The sequence below is a fragment of the Lissotriton helveticus genome, chromosome 4_1, assembly GCF_964261635.1.
Source record: "Lissotriton helveticus chromosome 4_1, aLisHel1.1, whole genome shotgun sequence".
Lineage (NCBI taxonomy): Eukaryota > Metazoa > Chordata > Amphibia > Caudata > Salamandridae > Lissotriton > Lissotriton helveticus.
This window is the reverse complement of record NC_136063.1, coordinates 697,855,183-697,873,629: the sequence shown is the minus strand read 5'-3', so window position 1 is coordinate 697,873,629 and position 18,447 is coordinate 697,855,183.

The window sequence follows — 18,447 nt, the reverse complement described above, 5'->3', positions numbered from 1 at the left end:
ATAGAAGTTAAATGGGGTCCTTTATTATGCGACCAAGCGCTCTGCGCCATCCAAGCAACTGATTTCTCCAACTGTCCTCACATTCCAAATTCAACATTCCATATTTGACTGATGTCATTACTTCCATTACATCACCTCTACACCCAGAATATCTGATTAGTTCGAAGGAGGCCCCAGACCAGCGACACATAGCAGACAGCAGCTGCTAACAGTTGTGGGGTCCCACTGTCAGTAACACAGCTGGAATGCCAGGCAGGTATTACATAGTCTGGCATGTTCATCATTAGACCACAAACAGAAGTAGTATCAACCCACAGCTAGACTTCGTGTGATGGCCATGTTGGTGGAACTTATTTGAAGCCTCAATACAGCAATGTAAAACACCATAGTGTCTCTCATTTGCAAATGCAGGTTTTGATATCCCTGGAAAGCATATTCCATTCAACTCAATCATTCAAACCCTGGCTATTTTCATGTTGCAAACAAATGGTGCACCCCTTAAGACAAGCAACGTTTAGGTGCTGTTCTTACTCATTTAAGCCATGTGAAGTGGCCTGTCATCCACTGCAGGACTCTAAAACCAAAACCAAAATGGACTGCCATGATTTGGACAGGAACTAGTATGGAACTAGAGGAACTCTTTAAATGTCCTAATAAAACTGATTATAACATGAATTTCACTTTGAACTCTAGTTTAGAAAAAAATCACTGTTCAAGATGTTGAACTATATGCTAAAGAGCAGAAGACAGAAAGTAGAAAGTTTTGTAAGTAGGCCTCATGTAACTTTGTGTTACACACAAGCAGCTAACATCCGAGGCCTCAAATTAAAGTTATGCCATATGGAGAAATTGTTACAGCAAGGCGAAACTACAGTGAAGGACAGGAATTTCAGAACAATCTTCAAAATATGCAGACTAGATTTCTTATCAGGAGCTTTGAGGGAGAACTGATTACTAAGCTATGAGCAGGGCTGAAGCATGTGATAGGCAAGCAACTCTTATTTAAAAAAAGAAACAACATAGTATACCTCAAAGGGAGAGCAGAGGTCACCAGATAAATAATGTCCTATGGTATCGATACAAGCAAATTTAGCAGAATACTCAAAAGACACTGGTACTTACACATGAATGATCAAACTGCAGTAAAATGGGTTACTAAGCATCCAAGCATCACATTTTACAGAGGAATTACACTTAGAAAAATAGTGTCCCCTTATGTCCTATCCAGCACAAACCTCAGAAATCTGGCTCACACTATTGAGTTTCTATATGTGTGGAAGCTAGCTGTAATGTGTTAATTAGCTCTAGGGAAAATTCAATAGTTCCAGTATAATACCAACAAGAAGTAGTAGATAGGTACAAACATCACGTTAATTTGGAAATTTGGCAAATTCTGCATTGGCAGAACAGTAAGAGTACTTAAAGAAAGAGTGGATCAACACATCAGAGCAATACAAAAAATGACACACAGTATCCTACTGCTGCTCATTGTACCATGTGCACTACATGGAGTGTAGACCCAGGAGTTAAATTTTATTGAACACAACATATGATGCTGGCTGAGTTTTCTGCTTGGTAAATTTTATCAGTGAAGTACTTTGTTTTTTCTCTTTGTATGAGACTTTTATATTCAACAATAGTCCTTTTGTAAACCTCTCTGCCATGAGGATCATACCTGGATCCCCATACTCACTCTTGTTTCCTACATAATTGTTTCTTGTTTCTGAGTCCTCAGACCCTCAGAAAACCAGGGTTCGGAAGGGGTACTGCAACAAATATTTTGCACTTTTTCAGGTGCTGGAATGTCCATAGCCTTTTTTACCCATGTTGTATACTTCTGTGTATCTGTTTCGACATCTTGGTTAGGATCTTCACTGATTATGGGTAATGTAGATTGTAGGGTCTGCTCGAGATCAGCGGTGTTAATTCTACCCCATGCTCTAATTTTTTGGGTCCTTGAAGGTGTCACCACAGCTGCTTTTTTTGGCTGTGGCAACTGATTAACACTGCCTTATGGTCTTACCATACCAATCAAAGAATGTTTGATAATTCCAGATGCAAATTATCCATAAAAATCCCATCTAGTGTATGTCCCACTGAGTGAGTGGGGCCCTCGACTCTCTGGTGCAGCCCTAGGGTCTTCATGATTTCTTACAGTTGCATAACGTCACTGTCTTTCAGATTGTCAAGATGAAAGTTGAAATCACCCAGCACTAGGTAATCCGAGACCATGACGCTGTGCTCTATAAGAGTGCTTATGTTTGAAAGAAATGCTCCCCCTGGTCCTGGTGGGCAATACAGTAATATTCCATTCAGAGAGTAGTTTTTGGTTAACTCGATTTGGAATGAAACGTTTTGGCAATTTTAGTCATTAGTGCCTGGTGTGTGTTTTCAGGCCATTAAGTCCCTGGTGACAATAGCTAGCCCACCTCCTCTTTTTAGCTTTCAATCAACCTGCGCCATTTTGTATCCTGAGGGAATGGCTTTAATTAGATCCGGTCCTGAAGTTTCGTCCGCCAATGTTTCTGTAATAAATATTATATTTATTTTTTGGGTATCAGCAAACAGCGCAAATTCCATTTTATACTTGACTAGAGACCTCATGTTTATTAAAGAACATTTACAGACTTTGGGCCATATGTAGGTAGCCAAATACCGGTCTGTAACGGACGAAATTTGGTAAATTTGCCGTTACCAACCGGTATTTAGTTATTTGAGATGTACACCGGACGAATCTGACGTGAAAAAGATAGGAGTACTCTCCTGATACAATAATATATTATTCCTTATGTGAGAATCATGCTTGATGGAGCCTTTCTTGAGTATTCTTATTTCCCAATGAAGATTGACAATACACTGGATTCCTATTGAGATATTTGCGATAGAATCGTTTTTATTGCCCTGAAGAAGTCATCGGGAGACTGTTCCCGTGACGAAACACGTGTTGGCTTTGTTTTTTGGCTACGCTCACTGTACATTACAGTACATATGAAATATGGAAAGATGAATTTCTAATCACTTGAGAAAAAAGAGAAAAAAAGAAAAAAGAAAAAGAAAATAAAAAAGACTGTCAAAGAATCTGAAAAGTGAACTCTGGATTTGGTCTTTCTTTTTTCTTTGCAATACACTGTTACTTGTTGAACTGTGCTCGGGGACAATATCTTTTTCCTTGAGATGTAGGAGGACAAATTTAAGGATTCAGTAAATATGAATCGGTAAATACCGATTCATCATTACCGAATTCAAAATTACTGAATCGTTATTTACCAAATCCTTATTCACCGAATCGGTAAATAAGAAACGGTAAAAATGAGAATTGAGATGTAGGTAACTTTGAAAATACCGAATTTCATGAAATTCGGTATTTAAGAGTCAGTAATTACCATGGATTGAAAGCAGGTGGTAACCAGGTGCAGGCCCTAAAACAGGCACCAAAATGCAACAGTGTAATCAGAATGGCGGCTTTCTATGTGATAGCAAGGCGGCTACGGCTACAGTCAGCAAGAAAAAGGCACTGGAGAAGGGTGGTGCAAGTCTACAGACAGCGGATCACACTCTTACAACTTACTGAGGCAGAGATCCATGAAAGGTACAGACTACACCCCACACCATCCTGGACTTGATAAGGGACCTGCACCCACTCCTGGAGCACCCAACACCAAGGGCACACGCCATACCACCACATGTGCAGGTGCTCTGTAGCCTACACCTGCTTGCATCTGGCAGTTACCAGGGGATGATAGCTGCGATAGGTGGGGTGTCCCAGAGCTGCCTGTCCCATTTCTTCAGGAAGTTCCTGGAGGCCATGATGCAGAGAATGCATCATTACATCAGCTTCCCTGACACACATGCGGAACTGCTGAAGACCAAGACTGCCTTTTACCAAATGGCACAGTTCCCACATGTGATCAACTGCATTGATGGCACACACATCCCAATCTGCCCACCTGCAGCCACTGAGTACATCTACAGGAACAGAAAGTCCACACACTCAATAAATGGGCAGGTAATCTGTGATGCTGCCAACATAATCACAGACATTGTGGCCAAATTCCCAGGAAGCACCCATGACTCCTACATCTTCCAGAACAGTGGGATCTACACACGCCTGACAGCGGGGGAATTCGGAGAAGGATACCTGCTAGGTAAAACACTGTGTCACACCCAGATAGATATTGCAGATGTACGTGTTGTTGTGCATATGAGTAATGGCTCTCTATTTTCCACATAGGCGACAGCGCATATGCCGTCCGCTCATCCATCCTCACTCCCTACCTGAACCCATCAACCCCGAGTGAGAGACGTTACAACGTAGCACACAAATCTACACGCAACGTCGTGGAGCACACCTTTGGGCTGGTAAAAAGCAGGTTCCGCTGCCTCCACAAAACCGGAGGCGCACGTCAGTACTCACCCCTCATCTGCTATAAAATAATTGCAACTTGCGCAATGCTGCACAAGCTTGCCACTAGGAAAGGAACAGCAGTAGAATTAACAGATATTGAGGATAATGATGATGAAGATGCACAGCCTGAGCCCAACACAGCTGGAGTGGCGACAGCAACAGATGGGAGACAGAGACGGGCAGAGATCACTCACAACTATTTCTAAGTAAGTAAGGAGACACAGCCAGGCGTTGCATGTACATGACGTAGTTTAATAACTGGGCACTATGACAAAGAACAAATGGCACACCATGCCAATTCAAATAGGTAGTCATGGGTTACTTCACTCTAAATATGTTAAAATATGTGTGGGCAGCATTAACGTCTGTGCCCACGCACCACAGTGCTGGATACCTGTAGCTGGCCTTCCTCACTGTCTGCTGAGCCAGGGCCCGTAGCATGCCGCCTGCTGCTTCTCCGGGTGTCTGGGACAGGGGTTTAATGCTGCTCCTGCTGATGGCCTCATCACTCTCCCCCACACCTAGTGCACTGGCGTTAGCTGACTGGGTGGTCAGCAGCACTTCCAGTGCGGTTGTCACCTTCCCCATCCCCCTGGTGACATCAGTGCAGCAGTGCACAAGCCCCTCCTGCATTGCCATCGAGCGCCTGCAGAGCAGGGAAGTGGCAGTCGCCAGGCGGTTCACTGCCTTGGTGTGCTGCTCCATGTACTGCCTCTCCCTGCGCCTTCTTGCTCTGTCCTCGTCCAGTTTATCGCAAAGTACCATCAAAGACTGGGACATGTCCCGCATGCCCTCTGCCATCTCCTTGATGCCCTCCGCCATAGAGCTGATGCCCCTGTCAATATTAACCATGTTCTGGTTTAGATGCCGCATTTGTCTTTGAACAGACTATATCACCTTCCCCTGCAGGCGTTGCACCTTGACCATACTCGCTTCCAGCCCTCCGAAGACCCCATCACCATGCCGACTTGAGCTGTGCTCCCGGGCCCTGCGGCGTCTCGCACCTGTGTGCGCACCCTTGGAGGTGGACTGCCCAGGATTTGTTTCCTACAGTGGACGAGTTGGTGTGTCACCCCCTTGTGTCCTCAGAGGACGACTCCAAGACATGGAGAGTGGCAACAGCATGCCTTCTGGGCCTTACCACTACAGGTGATGTTGCTGCTGGTGAGGCTGACAGATCTTGTGAGGCCTGCTGTGGTGGTCAGTCAATCAGCAGTGTTGATGCTGGCTCTGCTGTTGCGGCTGGCTCTGGTGGTGCAGCTGCCTGTGGTGTTGGTGCCGGTGGTGGTTGAGTGCTGTGACCTGCACTTGTGCTGGCATCCTCAGTTCTTCCCTTACAGGATGCCCTTCCCTCCTCCTCCTGCGCAGTCCTGCGCGATGACTCTCCTGTGGACAGATATGGACATTAGCTCAGTGGTCCTGCAGCCCTGCATTTCAATATTAAATTACAATCCTATCACACTATCTCAATGTCCTCTTCTGCTTCTGACTGATGTGTGTGGCATGCCTTGTTGTTTAGTGTGATGACTGTCATGATGGATGTTTCACCGACTACATCTCCCATGATGCATTGCTGGTGTGTACTAAAACCTGTACTGGAGTGTGAGTCACACAGCCACATTGGGGAATGGGATAGGGAAGGGAGGGGAGGATTGCTGTGCATGCTTCTTACCTTGTTTTGTGGCACCTCTGGCTGAGCTGTCTGCATCCCCGGTTCCAGTCACACTCTCAGGCTCCAGGGTGGACTCAACAAGCTGCCCCAGGTCAGTGAGGGCAGGTGCCCCGCTCCTTCCTCCCCCTGTAACATTGGCCTCTTTCCTCTGTGCAGCCAGCTTCTTCTTGGTAATGATCCGAAGATCATACCACCTTTTTTTTTAGGTCATCTATGTCACGTGGGCTCACCCCAATGGCATTCAACTTTGGATTGCCAGCCAGATCTTCCTTTTCACAGCCTCTGCTACCTGTAGGGGCTGCTTGCCAAAAAGCTATGTGTGATGTTTCACCACCTCCTCCACAAGGACCTGAAGCTCACTTGCACTGAACTTCATTTTCCTTTTTCTTTCTGCTCCTTCCCTCTGTGATTCATTGGATGCCATCCTGCAGGTCTCAGCAATGTTCAGCCAGTGCCTCAGTTGCTCCCAGCTCTCCAGAAGATTCTGATTGTCTGCACCTGCATGGGTGTGGCCACTTCCTGGTTGTGGGGTGGATGAACAGGATTGGTTGAATCCTCAATTGCTTGTTTTTATAAATCTCCGATTCGGTATTTACCGATTCGGTAATTAAAGAATCAGTATTGACTGATTCGGTAAATACCGATTCGGTATACATTTTCTGACTTTTTCCGATTCCGTAAATGTTACCGATTTTTTTTCCTACATCTCATTTACCGATTCCTGAATACCGATTCGGTAAAATTCGGTATTTAGGAATCGGTAAAATAAATGTACCTACATATAGCCCTTTGCCTTTCTGCACGCCTTCATCTGTCTTGCAGTCCCTTCTTTTTTTATTGCTGATTGTTAATTCTATGAGGGGCAGCTTACCATTGGGGCATGCAAGAGTGTTTGGGTCGGAGTCAGGTTTTAGCATGGCGCAACTCGGGGTCTGACCTGCTGATCCTAGTGCTCGTAGTTCTCCACTAGGGCCCTTCCTGAGGTAAATTGGGCAGGGGTTCTGGCCCTCGGCTCGATCCAGGGGCAGACGGGCGCAGAGTGGCTTGTCTTTTGCATGCCTTTGTCTGCTCATATGTAGCCCCCCCCCCAACAACTAGAGAGCTAACTGAGATTGGGGACCTGCTCTTACATAAGAGTACCGCCACGTACAAATGAGCAAATGTGCAAGTTCCAGCAAATTAAGAACAGGTAAAAAAACTGTAATTTAAAAGTGAGCAGCTTTTACATGGTCAATCTAAAAGTAATTACAAACACAGTTTAAAGCAGGATTTTACAGTCTTACTGGCCCTCAGAAAAACTCGGCTTCACAGAACTGAACAGAGTCAGCGCTGCCCGGACGCTACAGGCTGCTCATATGTTGCCCCCCCTCCCAACAAGTAGAACGCTAACAGAGACGGCGGAACCACTCTTACACAGAGGGTACTGCAATGTACAAATGAGCAAATGTGCAAACTTCAGCAAATTAAGAACAGGTGAAAACCACTAATTTAAAAGTGATCAGCTTTTACATGGTCAATCTAAAAATAATTACAAACACAGTTTAAAGCAGGATTTAACAGTCTTACTGGCTCTTAGGAAAACTCAGCTTCCCAGAGCTAAACCGAGACAGCGCTGCCTTGATGCAACAAGCTAATCATATGTTGCCCCCCGAACAACTTGAGCGCTAACTGAGATGGTGGACCCGCTCTTACATACGTGTACCGCCACGTTCAAATGAGCAAATGTGCAAGTTCCAGCAAATTAAGAACAGGTTAAAACGGTAATTTAAAAGTGAGCAGCTTTTACATGGTCAATCTAAAAGTAATTACAAACGAAGTTTAAAGCAGAATTTTACAGTCATACTGGCTCTCAGAAACACTCGGCTTCCCAGAGCTGAACCGAGACAGTGCTGCGTATACGCGACAGGCTGCTCCTATGTAGCCCCCCCAAAAAAAACTAGAGCGCTAACTGAGATGGTGGACCTACTCTTACATACGGGTAACGCCACACACAAATGAGCAAATGTGCAAGCTCCAGCAAATTAAGAAAAGGTAAAACACGTTAATTTAAAAGTGAGCCGCTTTTACATGGTCAATCTAAAAGTAATTACAACACAGTTTAAAGCAGGATTTAATAGTCTTACTGGCTCTCAGAAAACTCAGCTTCCCAGAGCTAAACCGAGTCAGCCCTGCGTGGACACAACAGGCTGCTCATACGTTGCCCCCCCTCTCAACAACTAGAGCGCTAACTGATATGGCGGACCCGCTCGTACATACGGGTACCGCCACCGCCACGACAAATGAGCAGGTAAAAAACGCTTGTTTAAAAGTGAGCAGCTCTTACATGGTCAATCTAAAAGTAATTTTACAGTCTTACTGGCTTTCAGAAAAACTTGGCTTCCCAGAGCTGAACCGAGACAGTAGCGGTAGGAAACCTTTGAGAACTGTAGGCTAAGTAGTGCAGTGATATTATATTTAATTGAAATGCTAAAATCACATCTTGAAAGCAGTACAACGAGCAGCAGTTCCGTCTCGACTCCTGTGCAGGTGTTGTGCTCATTGCACCTTTTAGCCTCTGGCAGCTCCTAGGGCATGATTGCTGTTGCTGGTGAGGTGTCTCAAAGTGCGCTTTCACATTTTTTTCTGTAAGTTTGTAGATGCCATGCTTCAAAACAACAACAAGTATATATACCTCCCCAGGAGTGCTGAGAAAATCCAAGTCACAAAATTGAACTTTTATCAGGCGGCCAAATTTCCCCTTGCCCTAGGGTGTGTAGATAGAACACATGTTCCTATTTGTCCTCCAGCCCATACAGAATGCCTGTTTTGGAATAGGAAAAATACTACGTCCCTCAATATACAAGTTGTCTGTGATGCAAATGATGTAATCACAGAAATAGTAGCAAAATACCCAGGGAGCACCCATGACTCATTCAATTAATTTTTTATTTATTTTGATATGGGACTCCAACGGAGGTCCACAAAAGTACACAAATAGATGAAAAAGAGATACTGTATGTACAATACAAAATTCTTCCAGATTCAAACATCAAATATTACAATACACAAAAATAGCATTAAAAATTATCTAATAAATATCAAGCAATGTTTTAAAAAATTGATAAATTCTGGAGCACACCATTTCATTTGGGGGGAGAAGACAAATGAGCGGGCCACCTGGGCGGAATGAATATTATATTTTATGAATACAGGTCTTAAAAATATATACCTGGCCCTATGTAACTTTGTACAAACAAATAACACATGATTAAAATCTTGGATTTGCGAATGACACATTTCACAGATTCTCTCCTTACTTGGAATTTTGTCCCATATACCAGTAACATCTCTTAAGGGCAACAAATTGATTCTTAATAAAAGAATTAGCCTTTTAATACCGTGAGGAAGGTTCCAGGTTAAATAAAGCTGTGGTCTATTCCCCACAGTACAACCACAGACTACTTCATCGCGAGACTTGGTCTGACTTAAACCAGTGTCTCTAGCCAGGCAGATAGAGGGAGCAAACTTCTTTAAAAACAGCTTTAATTCAGTTTTTGTCATGGGAGAATCAGTATTCAACGTAAGCCCAAATAAGTATTTTGCATGTGCAAAGGATCTAAAAAATGTTGAATGTTCTTTCAAGTTATCAAAACTTTCTATTCTCATAGCAACCCTGAGGGTGTCCTCATCTTCCCAACACAAAGAATTACCCCGCCTTAAAACCACAGCCAAGGATAAACTATATGGGGAAATTAAAACAAATTCCAGATCTAAAACATGCACAATAGCCTGAGAATTTAGATTACAAAATTGATGAAGAATTCTGCCTTCGACTTTGTCAAAAGAGAGCCACAAGAGTAACTTACAATGTTGTCCAAAGTGCCATGGTTCCTTCTAAAGCCACCCTGCACTGGAGATAAAATGTTCTGATCATAGACCCATTGCTGTAAATGACATAGAATACTTTTTCCAAACACCTTGCCCAAAGCGTCCAACAGAGCAATCTGTCTAAAACTAGATGGTGTCGTTTTCTGACCCTTTTTATGCAGAGAGACAATAATACTCCCCTTCCAAGAGGGCAGAATGTTACTCGTTCGATGACAGTGTTTAAACAGTGGGGCTAAAAGGGTTCCCCATGCAGCTGACTCCGATTTGATTAGCGCAATTGGGATTCCATCCGGTTCCTGTGCACCGGAGGTCTGGCATTCTTTATAAAACCTACTACCTCATCCCCTGATGGGGGAACCATATTCAGGGAGAGAAGACTCCTCTATACATATCGTTGTTAGAACTATTAAACTGTTGTTTTTATATAATGAAGAAATATAATCCACCCACTCCTTTTCTGGAATCGGTATATGTAACGCCCTCTGCCTTGAATCACAATATTCCGCACAATATTCCGCAAGACTCATACATCTACAGGCACAGTGGAATACACCAATGGCTGGAAAGAGGGTAGTTTGATAATGGCTGTTTATTAGGGAATGTGATGCTGCCCAATGGCACTTATGAATGTGTTCATCAAGTCCAGGCATGCTCATATTTCTTTTGTTTTGTTCCAGGTGACAGTGCGTATGCATTAGGGCCTTGGATTCTGAATCCATACTTAGCCCCAGCAAGCCAAAATGAAAGGCAGTACAACATTGCTCACTGACACACCAGGGCTGTGATCGTAAAAAACATCGGCTTGCTGCAATCAAGATTTTGTTGCTTTCACAAGAGTGGAGGTGCACAAAAGTATGTTCCTGAGACAGCCTGCAAAATTGTGGCAACATGTACCATGTTGCACAGCATAGCTTCTAAAAGGGGACTGCCAATCACTTTGGAGGAAACTCATTCTGAAGATGAGGATCCTGAACCACCTCTACTGCAATCGCAACACCAGAGTACAGCAGTGGAGGGGAGACACTGATGGGAACACATTGAAACAAATTACTTTTCAAGGTAAGTTCCAGGTGACAGTACAGTCACTGAAGTGATCAAAGCAGAATCGATTCAGCAAAGTGTAGCAACCTTTAATGTTAACTACATATATTGTTCATATTTTATACTGAATGGCAACCAAGTGGTAAGTAAAGTTTAAGCAACTGTTGATTATATCATCCCCAAAAAATGCTTTCATGACTACACAGAATGCTATGTCCCTCACTGCCTTATGTGGCCTCTACTTGTTCCCCAACAGGAGTACGGCTGCTGCTGCATTGAAGGGCACATGCATCACTGGCAGAGACACTGCTAACACTTGAGATGTAATCAATATCTGGAGGCGCATCTCTAACACGTGATGCTGCGACAGCGCAGCACAGTGGGCGCGCCGCCGGCGCACCACTTGCGTGCCGCAGGTAAGCCCTTCTGAGCCCGTCGGTGCCCAGAGAGCGCCCAGCTCCAGAACACCTAACCGTTTCACTCCACAAAGTTACACACGTGAAGTACTCCTTAGCCTGAACACTGGTGAGTGCCCAAATCCTACTCTATTGATTGACCGCGGTATCACTGGCTTCACTAGATATAATTCTTGTGGCCTGGTGGCTTGGTACCTGTTGAGTAAAAATATAAGTGAGAAAGAAAGCGGACACTGCACCATACGCTGGGGGCCTTTTACGACCTTTAACAGACCAGGTCCCAGATGCAGATGTTGTTCACAGAGATCCCTGTGTTTCGCAATGACCTATTACAGACTCAATCAGGTGTATTTTATTGAACACAAGATCGATGAGGAAACATAGATAGAAACTAGAATGTATGTTACAAATTACAAACCCTGACCTCGTCTTCTGAATAGAGACCTAGGCGAATAACGCTTCTGAACCGGACTGGAATGTGGCTTTACTCTCAGAATACCAGGTAACCTGTGCGGACAGGGTGGGGGAAAAAAGGGGGGATAGCCATAATATACAGGTACCAGTACACAGTAAGGATTAAACCTGCAACTTCATTGGAAGCTGAGGCGGTGACCATTAGCATTAGGTATACCAACACTATGTACTTCCCGGAGCAGGCCCCCAGGGGTGCAGACATCGTTCATCTGTACACTTCAGACTTTTCTTGAGTCATGTCTAGATACCAGGACTTTTACAATTTTGGGAGATTTTAATTTCCACCTAGAAGCAAATAATGATCTTGAAACTGCTACATTGGTGGACAATCTTGAAGGATTTGGACTGAATCAGATAGTAGCAGAGCCCACACATACAGCAGGTCACACTCTCGATGGTACATAGAATCGATAAACGTGATGCCTCTGCCGTGGACCGATCACAATGCAATACACTTTAATATAGTAAATCCCACAATTAGCAAAACTCATCGAAATAGCCCGCCCATGGACAAATCCCGCCCGTGGAAAGCTATCCAAAAAAGTGAATTGGAAGCAGTCCTGGTGGAAAATCCCTCCAACATTATGTTGGATTCTAATTCAGCAGCAATTCAATTTGACGACTGGATTAGGTCTTCAGTTGATCGGCTTGCCCCAGAAGTAACCAAGCAGCCTCAAAGACATCAAGCGTCAGCACCTTGGTATGTAGCCAAGCTTAGGCCTATAAAAGCCAAATAAACACATCTTGAGAGACTATAGAGGACAGACTACAGTGAAAATCTTAGAAGGGACTATAATCTAGCCCTGGTGGAATATAAGGCAGCTATAAAACCTGCTAAAACGTCGTATTTTACAACTAAAATACAGGCGGCCAAAAACTCATCGAAGGAGCTTTTTAAAACGGTCACAGCTTTATCAAAGCGTCCACAGGACTGCCATTTTAAACCTGACCGAAACTTTGTGGATAAGATTGCCTCCTTTTCGAAAACAAAGTCCAGTCAATGTAAAAGGAACTTCAGAAGACAGTATCTACTGCAACTGAAAATAAAGAAGATTCCTTGGAAGACAATCCCACTCACAGCAGTATGTCAACGTTCTCTGTTTCGGCAGCAGAGAAAGTAAAGGATCTGCTACTATCAACAAAGTCAGGTTCGCCCATGGACCCCTGCCCCCCTTCTATTCGACACATGGTTTCTGGGGAGATTAGTGTTCATATGGCTCCCCTCTTCAATGAGGTCATTAGTTCGGGAGTTTATCCACAGTTATGGAAAAAGGCCTGCCTCAGGCCTATCCTGAAGAAACCTACACTGGACCCCTTGGAGGTCAAGCATTACCGCCCAATATCATGCCGCCCACTACCGACCAAAACTCTAGAATAAGCCATTAATCTGGAACTCACTGACTATTTAGATGGTAATCTCCTGCGAAATTCTACCCAACATGGCTTCAGATCACGACATTCCACTGAGTTTGCCTTGATAATCGCCACAGAAGAAATCCAAAAACTCATGGATGGGGAAGGAAGAGCCGTCCTCATCCTGCTTGATCTATCAGCAGCTTTTGATACCGTTAACCATGCCGTATTGCTGCGGCGGCTGAAGGCAGTAGAATTAGAAAGACGGCTCTAACGCTACTATCATCCTTCCTGGAAGCCAGGGAACAGTTGATCCACTGGAATGGTCTTAAGTCAGCAGACCTGTGCCTCCCGTGTGGAGTCCCACAGGGGTCAGCTTTGTCACCTACACTTTTTAACATTTATGTCACCCCTCTGGCCAGATTATTTAAAGAGCATGGCCTTACCTTAGTCTCATATGCAGACGACACCCCAGATAGTGGTATCAGTTATGCAGAGGGCGGACATTACAGTCAACCGCTTTCGTAACTGTTTTAATGCAGTCATGGCATGGATGAACTCAAACTCTCTCAAACTCAACACCCAAAAGACCGACGTTATTTAGTTTGACAAGGGCCCCTCAGTGTGGAACCAACAATGGTGGCCGTCTGAGCTACGGAACTGTCCAGTTCCGGAGACCAAGGCCTGGAACTTTGTATTTATGTTCTACAAGGAGCTAAAGTTCGGAAAACAAATTAATCAGCTAACCTCTTCCTGCTATTTCACCTTAAAAGTCCTGCACAAAATCCTGCTGTTTATTCAACTAACTCTTAGGAAAACGGTAATTGGAGCCCTTGTCCTTTCCAGAATTGATTATGGGAATGCATTATACCTAGGGATAGACAAAGAGCAGATAGCTAAATTGCAGCCTCTGCAAAATGCGGCAGCTCATGTGCTGCTTGCTCTCCTCAAACTTCACCCCACGTCTGCTAGCATCAGACCGCTGCATTGGCTAACAGTCCCTCAGCGAGTAAAATTCAAGGCTCTCTGCCTTGTGCACAAGGCGCTTTATGGAGGAGGTGCCATGGATATTCAAAATCTATTTTCCGAGTACGTGCCGCAACTGAGTCTTAGGTCAGCCAATACAGGGTTGCTACTGGTTAAAAAGATTTTAAAAAGCTAGATGGGGTGGCAAGAGTTTCTCCCATCAAGCAGCCAAGCTGTGGAATTCCCTCCTGACCCAGATTAGACTGCAGTCCAACAGATCTAGTTTCAAGAAACAGGTTAAGACCTTGGCAATGGAGCGCTTTATAAGAGTACCAGACAGTCAGTCAACACCACCTGCCATTTGTGCATTTTGTAGCACTTCAACTGCAGAGGTGATCTGGCCGAAGCCCCTTGCAATGTCCCCACTAAAGTGTCCCATATCCACCTGCAGGGTTAATGATCTCCTGGACAGGGTGGAAGTGGCATTTGCCAAACAACCAATGGAAAAAGTCAACCCATCCATTCTAGCTGCTGCACTCCTGTCGCAACGCCTTTGATGGGCATGGTCATCCGCCATTTGCTGGCATCATTTCTCAATAGCAGTGGTGAGGCTGTAAATTTTAGTGTTCATGGTTGCCAATTGTGCACCAATGTTGTCAAATCCAAATGACATGCATTGCTGCATGGTCTGAATATTTTTATTCATGAGTTTCACATGCTTCTGTTACAGATGCTGAATTTGGATCATGGAGACCTCAAGCCTACAAATAACTGTGCAGTGGCTTCAGGATTTACAGCACAATGTGCCTCACGGCGCCGACTGCGCACATGCCCTGGAACCCGCTGTTGTTGTTGCCTTACACCTGGGTATTGGATGGGAAAGTTAGACAGAGTGACATTATCAGCCTCCATTGCTGGTGCCTGTGGTAACAATGAGGCAGTGCTACATTGGGCTGGTGTTGTGCTTGGGAGACTCGTAATGGGAATAGGTTCTTCAGCTGCCATGTTTGCGTCCTCCGCTCCCTCTACATTGGTGTCATCAGTATGTTCCTCAGGGAGATATGTGTAAAATAATGCAAATCTGTTTAATCACTGATATAATGGAATATCAATGTTTCCGTTTTGAGAGCATTAGCATAATAAATTAATTCAAGTTACTTCCGTGCTGACTTTTTGACTACATGACCCATAATGCACTATTACGGTATATTTTGAACTGAAACAACCATGTATTATATGCTACAGTTCTATAAGGACTTGGACATGGATTTAAATTCTGAGATGTTACAAAAGTAAATTAGTCACACTTACTTTGGCAGAGATTCTCTATTAGGAAATTGCAAATCTTTCAATTCGTACATCTAGCCCATAGTTGCTTACGTGCAATTCCCATTTTCCCATCAGCTGTACTTTAACGTACTCATGGAGCACGTACTAACTGATCTTATTTAAGACAAGGGTTATCATTTTCTGCCAAGATACAGTATGATGTTACTGACTTTTGCTCACTCTGTTCCCTGCACAGTAGAGGTGGGCGAGCTGACAAGTTAAAGGGGACAGCTGAGCCAAGGGCCTGGCTAAGATCTTAGAGCCCGTGCACGAGCCCAGTCCAGAACATGTTTGCTCTGTAATTCTTACACCAAACATCACATAAAATATGATAAAGTCTCTTCAAAATTCAAAAAAGTTTGGGCCATATTATTAAGCCTGGGCGATAAAATTATCGTCGCTTTATCGGCAGGAAACTGCCGCTAAAGTGGCGATAATGGGCTTGATAATAGGCTCTATGGAATTCCAATCGAAGCCGATGTTAGATGTGAAGGACATCTAACATGAGCTTCGATTGGGGGCATGGGGTGGGATCAAAGGCGTGGCTGAAAAGGCCAATATATTCTGTAACTAATTTGTTGGTCTTTCACCTTGAAGTAACTGCTTATAAAATACCATACACCTTAAATGAAAAATAAATGGAAGTTAAACAGTCCATTAAACGCACACACACCACACCTTATCAGGTCACCTTACAATACCTCTCAAAAAGAATACTCTGCATGTGACTCCCTCAATTAAAGCCAAGTCCGGCTCCCAAAGAGCCTTTATAATTGCAGATTAACCAAACGCATGCATTTACATTTTTTCAGGCAGCAGCCACCCTGGCAAGAAGACTTATTGCATGTTCAACTGTCTGTCAACTCACTCGACTTCACCTCACTGGAGATTCCCTCCTATCAACTTCAGACTTCTCAAATGTCGGGATTAACCATCCCGGAATGGTTGCCTTTTAAAGTAAGATAGGAGAACTGCTTATGTCAAATTAAAAAAGTATGGACACGTCATGCCCCTCAGACCCTACGACGACTGACACTGAATCACTGTTATAGTCCGATAAATTAGCTGATTCGTATATAACATTGCACAACGTCTATAGGCATGAGTGCGCCAACATACTTACTGCCCCTCCAAAAATAATTTATGGAAGTGCTCTCTGGCTCTCTTCGAGCAGCTGTACTTAACAAACATGCGTCACACTTACTAACAGTCCACCGCTAAGATTAGGTCACTTAGCACGCCTTTTGGTGGCATGTTCTTCCTCACCATATCTGCACTATGCTTACCAGTTTTATCAAAAATATATACAAATTACAAAACTCTGTTGGGCCATCTACTGACTGGTTGCTTTCACTAACTTGATAGTGTGTTTTCCTTTTACAATATTCCCCTTTACTTTGTCTGTTATGAAGTTCTAGCATACCGTAGCCACCAACTTGGACTTGTCCCCTCTTCTTTTTTATGTTGCTGATAGCGACCACTTTTTACCTCACACTTTGAAGTCAAAATTTGCATGGCGCTAGCTCATCATGGGAGCTTGCACAGTTTAAGAAACTCTTGGGTTACTTTAGTGTGTTCTCTGTGCTAAGGTTGCATAGCTGATACAGACTAGAATAATGGATAGAATTACAACCATTTCTCTATACTCATATTCCTGGTACAGGAACTAGACTACCCGCTTACATTAAATTATTCAAGAACTGACCAACACAGTTTAAAGTGAGAAGTGTGTTATTTGACTTACCTGGATTAGATACCTCAGGAAACGTGCAGGGTGTATTAGTGTTGCTTAAATCTCTTCACCTTCTAGATGTAACTTTGCGCTCTGTGTGTAAGACTATCTGACAAATACACACAGTGCTGTCTGAGTCTTCTAATTTGTATTTTGCTTTCTGTGACAGGATGTTCCTATATTATAGTATATATTAACATTTAAGGTTAGTGGCCTGTTGGCTTTATCTGTATACAAGACTGTTAGCATGATAGTCTATGGTCTAATGCTATGGTATGCAATGCTTAATTTGTAAAGAAAAATAAGTGCCAGGGTCCTTGTTGAGGCCACTGCAGCTTGCACCAAACATTGCCCGTGCTGTGCTGCCAATGACACTACCAACGCAACTACTAACCATAACACTTCTACAAGTGTAACAATTCAGACTATTCCAGGCCCTTAAAGCTATAAGGATGGCTTGGACGGCAGGTATTAGTCATTTTTTATGCATATTGAATTAATAAGCAACTGTTGTTGTGCTCCTTTCTAAATTTGATAAAAAGTGCCACCATGTGGCAAACTATATTAAGTACCAGTGTTGAGAACTAAGTGCCAATGCCAAGCACCAGAAACCACTGGTTCAAATTAAGCACTGGAAATGTAGAGCACTGGTGTGCACACCAGAAACATTGTACACCATTCCAGGGCTTGTGGTCAGATTGGATGTGGTATGCATTTTTTCTAGCCCTGATGAAGTTCTTGTGTTATGCCAGAATAAGGAAACACATGCTGGCTGACTGGAATATGACATGTTTAGAAAACTCTTCATTAAAGGATGTGCTGTTTGAAGGACTACAGAACAAATGGGAGTAGGGCGATCATTAAACTACATGGATGTTTAATTCTGGCTTGAAAGTGCAACTGTCACCTGACCTTTTAACCTAACCAATATTATTGTACGGTTTTTTGCTTCCACACACATACATATCCATTCCCATGCTATTTATTTGTAAAGGTTCTCATTGCCAAACAACATTCCTTTAAAACCCGGCTTATTGGCATTTGAAATGCTTGTTAAAAAGATCAAGACATTATTTCAATATGGAGTGGGATCTCCTTCAGGAAAATCAAAATCATGTGTACATCTTTTGAATAGAAATGTAATTGTGAAACAGTGTCGTTACTGTTTTCTTGCCTGCCTTGAAACCAAAAA